This window comes from Pseudophryne corroboree, unplaced genomic scaffold, assembly GCF_028390025.1.
Source record: "Pseudophryne corroboree isolate aPseCor3 unplaced genomic scaffold, aPseCor3.hap2 scaffold_454, whole genome shotgun sequence".
In the NCBI taxonomy this organism is placed as follows: domain Eukaryota; kingdom Metazoa; phylum Chordata; class Amphibia; order Anura; family Myobatrachidae; genus Pseudophryne; species Pseudophryne corroboree.
Window position 1 is genome coordinate 93551 of NW_026970075.1, and position 6000 is coordinate 99550.

Consider the following 6000-nt stretch of genomic DNA (forward strand, 5'->3'; position numbering starts at 1 on the left):
AGCTGTTTAATCACTCAATTGGATTTTTTTTGCCAGCATATTTCTTTTTCTCTGCAACCCACTGCTAAATTGTGCTTCCTAGCTGTTTTTATAAAATCAATGAATCAAATCTAATTACATCAGAGAAGGCCAGGTACCCTACACCAGAACAGGGGGTTTGAAATTTTGACTTGTCTACTTAAAGATCACCAAAATCTGATAACAAGGTCAATTACGTCCTTGGGTGGGATTGAACCACCAACCATTTGGTTAGTAGCCGGACACACTAACCGATTGCGCCACAGAGACACTTTGCAAAAAGCCCATACTGACAAAGGCTAATAAGCATACATCTAGAACGTTTCCTAGAAAAACTTTAAAAAGTCAATAATCTGGAGAGTTTTTGTAAGATGTTTCTTCCATCAACCAACGAAGAAACACATTGGTACTTTCCCATGATGACTGAGTGCTTCAGGATCTCTTGCACTTACATGTGCAGCAGAGTACTGCAATGGAAGCATGCTGGGCCCATAACCCAGAGGTAGGCAGATTGAAACTATCCTTTGCTATATGCATTTTTTTTTGTTAATTTAAGTAATCAAAACAGGGATTGATATTTTTGCTCTTTTATTTTTACTTAAAGTACAATAACTTTTACCATTTTAATTTGTTTTTATAGTATATTGACAGTATAGTTTTCTTTAAAAAATCCACTTAATTTTTTTTACCCTATTATTAAAAGGGTAATTGACAAAAACAAACTACATTGTCACCAGAAGAGCAATACAAAATGTACAAGTGATATATTAAAATCATCTTTCCAGCTTGAATTTCAATGATGCATTGGGGCAACGATTTTGTGAGAAACATCTTCACCCTTAAATAAAGATTTTCTTAATTCCTTACCTGTGTGCTAATTAGATATCACCTTGTTTTCACATTAAACAGACTTCCACATGAGAAAGCAGCAAGGATGCAGTGGCGTTAATGTTTCCTGGTGTCAACCCGTATTATTTCAGTAGACATTGAAATGAGGATGCATCTTGCTGCCTTTCCAATGAAGCAAATTTAATTTAGTAATAGGTGAAAAACCATCCCTACAAAGGTGTTAATCAGAGACTTGGCTTTGTGGACACTTTTCAGAGAACAAATTTGTTAGCATAAAAATAAAGCCAGAAAATTAAGAACTGTTTAATCACTCAATTGGATTTTTTTGCCAGCATATTTCTTTTTCTCTGCAACCCACTGCTAAATTGTGCTTCCTAGCTGTTTTTATAAAATCACTGAATCAAATCTAACTCTGATTACATCAGAGAAGGCCAGGTACCCTACACCATAAGAGGGGGTTTGAAATTTTGACATGTCTACTTAAAGATCACCAAAATCTGATAACAAGGTCAATTACGTCCCTGGGTGGGATTGAACCACCAACCTTTTGGTTTATAGCCGTACACACTAACTGATTGCGCCACAGAGACACTTTGCAAAAGTACATACTGACAAAGGCTAATAAGCATTAATCTAAAACGTTTCCTAGAAAAACTTTAAAAAGTCAATAATCTGGAGAGTTTTTGTAAGAATTTTCTTAAATCAACCAACGAAGAAACACATTGGTACTTTCCCATGATGAGTGAGTGCTTCAGGATCTCTTGCACTTACATGTGCAGCAGAGTACTGCAATGGAAGCATGCTGGGCCCATTACCCAGAGGTAGGCAGATTGAAACTATCCTCTGCTATATGCATTTTTTTTGTTAATTAAAGTAATCCAAAACTGGGATCGATATGTTAGCTATTTTATGTTTACTTAAAGTACAATAACTTTTACCATTTTAATTTGTTTTAATAGTATATTGACAGTATTGTTTTCTTTCAAAAATCCATTTAATTTTCTTTACCCTATTATTAAAATGGTAATTGACAAAAACAAACTACATTGTCACCAGAAGAGCAATACAAAATGTACAAGTGATATATTAAAATCATCTTTCCAGCTTGAATTTCAATGATGCATTGGGGCAACGATTTTGTGAGAAACATCTTCACCCTTAAATAAAGATTTTATTAATTCCTTACCTGTGTGCTAATTAGATATCACCTTGTTTTCACATTAAACAGACTTCCACATGAGAAAGCAGCAAGGATACAGTGGCGTTAATGTTTCCTGGTGTCAACCTGTATTATTTCAGTAGACATTGAAATGAGGATGCATCTTGCTGCCTTTCCAATGAAGCAAGTTTAATTTAGTTATAGGTGAAAAACCATCCCTACAAAGGTGTTAATCAGAGACTTGGCTTTGTGGACACTTTTCAAAGAACAAATTTGTTAGCATAAAAATAAAGCCAGAAAATGAAGAGCTGTTTAATCACTCAATTGGATTTTTTTTCCCAGCATATTTCTTTTTCTCTGCAACCCACTGCTAAATTGTGCTTCCTAGCTGTTTTTATAAAATCACTGAATCAAATCTAACTCTGATTACATCAGAGAAGGCCAGGTACCCTACACCATAACAGGGGGTTTGAAATTTTGACTTGTCTACTTAAAGATCACCAAAATCTGATAACAAGGTCAATTACGTCCCTGGGTGGGATTGAACCACCAACCTTTTGGTTAATAGCCGTGCACACTTACTGATTGCGCCACAGAGACACTTTGCAAAAGTCCTTACTGACAAAGGCTAATAAGCATTCATCTAAAACGTTTCCTAGAAAAACTTTAAAAAGTCAATAATCTGGAGAGTTTTTGTAAGATGTTTCTTCCATCAACCAACGAAGAAACACATTGGTACTTTCCCATGTTGAGTGAGTGCTTCAGGATCTCTTGCACTTACATGTGCAGCAGAGTACAGCAATGGAAGCATGCTGGGCCCATAACCCAGAGGTAGGCAGATTGAAACTATCCTCTGCTATATGCATTTTTTTTTGTTAATTAAAGTAATCCAAAACTGGGATTGATATTTTGGCTCTTTTATTTTTACTTAAAGTACAATAACTTTTACCATTTTAATTTGTTTTAATAGTATATTGACAGTATTGTTTTCTTTCAAAAATCCACTTAATTTTCTTTACCCTATTATTAAAATGGTAATTGACAAAAACAAACTACATTGTCACCAGAAGAGCAATACAAAATGTACAAGTGATATATTAAAATCATCTTTCCAGCTTGAATTTCAATGATGCATTGGGGCAACGATTTTATGAGAAACATCTTCACCCTTAAATAAAGATTTTCTTAATTCCTTACCTGTGTGCTAATTAGATATCACCTTGTTTTCACATTAAACAGACTTCTACATGAGAAAGCAGCAAGGATGCAGTGGCGTTAATGTTTCCTGGTGTCAACCTGTATTATTTCAGTAGACATTGAAATGAGGATGCATCTTGCTGCCTTTCCAATGAAGCAAGTTTAATTTAGTAATAGGTGAAAAACCATCCCTACAAAGGTGTTAATCAGAGACTTGGCTTTGTGGACACTTTTCAGAGAACAAATTTGTTAGCATAAAAATAAAGCCAGAAAATGAAGAGCTGTTTAATCACTCAATTGGATTTTTTTTGCCAGCATATTTCTTTTTCTCTGCAACCCACTGCTAAATTGTGCTTCCTAGCTGTTTTTATAAAATCAATGAATCAAATCTAATTACATCAGAGAAGGCCAGGTACCCTACACCAGAACAGGGGGTTTGAAATTTTGACTTGTCTACTTAAAGATCACCAAAATCTGATAACAAGGTCAATTACGTCCCTGGGTGGGATTGAACCACCAACCATTTGGTTAGTAGCCGGACACACTAACCGATTGCGCCACAGAGACACTTTGCAAAAAGCCCATACTGACAAAGGCTAATAAGCATACATCTAGAACGTTTCCTAGAAAAACTTTAAAAAGTCAATAATCTGGAGAGTTTTTGTAAGATGTTTCTTCCATCAACCAATGAAGAAACACATTGGTACTTTCCCATGATGACTGAGTGCTTCAGGATCTCTTGCACTTACATGTGCAGCAGAGTACTGCAATGGAAGCATGCTGGGCCCATAACCCAGAGGTAGGCAGATTGAAACTATCCTTTGCTATATGCATTTTTTTTTGTTAATTTAAGTAATCAAAACAGGGATTGATATTTTTGCTCTTTTATTTTTACTTAAAGTACAATAACTTTTACCATTTTAATTTGTTTTAATAGTATATTGACAGTATAGTTTTCTTTAAAAAATCCACTTAATTTTTTTTACCCTATTATTAAAAGGGTAATTGACAAAAACAAACTACATTGTCACCAGAAGAGCAATACAAAATGTACAAGTGATATATTAAAATCATCTTTCCAGCTTGAATTTCAATGATGCATTGGGGCAACGATTTTGTGAGAAACATCTTCACCCTTAAATAAAGATTTTCTTAATTCCTTACCTGTGTTCTAATTAGATATCACCTTGTTTTCACATTAAACAGACTTCCACATGAGAAAGCAGCAAGGATGCAGTGGCGTTAATGTTTCCTGGTGTCAACCCGTATTATTTCAGTAGACATTGAAATGAGGATGCATCTTGCTGCCTTTCCAATGAAGCAAATTTAATTTAGTAATAGGTGAAAAACCATCCCTACAAAGGTGTTAATCAGAGACTTGGCTTTGTGGACACTTTTCAGAGAACAAATTTGTTAGCATAAAAATAAAGCCAGAAAATTAAGAACTGTTTAATCACTCAATTGGATTTTTTTGCCAGCATATTTCTTTTTCTCTGCAACCCACTGCTAAATTGTGCTTCCTAGCTGTTTTTATAAAATCACTGAATCAAATCTAACTCTGATTACATCAGAGAAGGCCAGGTACCCTACACCATAAGAGGGGGTTTGAAATTTTGACATGTCTACTTAAAGATCACCAAAATCTGATAACAAGGTCAATTACGTCCCTGGGTGGGATTGAACCACCAACCTTTTGGTTTATAGCCGTACACACTAACTGATTGCGCCACAGAGACACTTTGCAAAAGTACATACTGACAAAGGCTAATAAGCATTAATCTAAAACGTTTCCTAGAAAAACTTTAAAAAGTCAATAATCTGGAGAGTTTTTGTAAGAATTTTCTTAAATCAACCAACGAAGAAACACATTGGTACTTTCCCATGATGAGTGAGTGCTTCAGGATCTCTTGCACTTACATGTGCAGCAGAGTACTGCAATGGAAGCATGCTGGGCCCATTACCCAGAGGTAGGCAGATTGAAACTATCCTCTGCTATATGCATTTTTTTTGTTAATTAAAGTAATCCAAAACTGGGATTGATATGTTAGCTATTTTATGTTTACTTAAAGTACAATAACTTTTACCATTTTAATTTGTTTTAATAGTATATTGACAGTATTGTTTTCTTTCAAAAATCCATTTAATTTTCTTTACCCTATTATTAAAATGGTAATTGACAAAAACAAACTACATTGTCACCAGAAGAGCAATACAAAATGTACAAGTGATATATTAAAATCATCTTTCCAGCTTGAATTTCAATGATGCATTGGGGCAACGATTTTGTGAGAAACATCTTCACCCTTAAATAAAGATTTTATTAATTCCTTACCTGTGTGCTAATTAGATATCACCTTGTTTTCACATTAAACAGACTTCCACATGAGAAAGCAGCAAGGATACAGTGGCGTTAATGTTTCCTGGTGTCAACCTGTATTATTTCAGTAGACATTGAAATGAGGATGCATCTTGCTGCTTTTCCAATGAAGCAAGTTTAATTTAGTAATAGGTGAAAAACCATCCCTACAAAGGTGTTAATCAGAGACTTGGCTTTGTGGACACTTTTCAAAGAACAAATTTGTTAGCATAAAAATAAAGCCAGAAAATGAAGAGCTGTTTAATCACTCAATTGGATTTTTTTTGCCAGCATATTTCTTTTTCTCTGCAACCCACTGCTAAATTGTGCTTCCTAGCTGTTTTTATAAAATCACTGAATCAAATCTAACTCTGATTACATCAGAGAAGGCCAGGTACCCTACACCATAACAGGGGGTTTG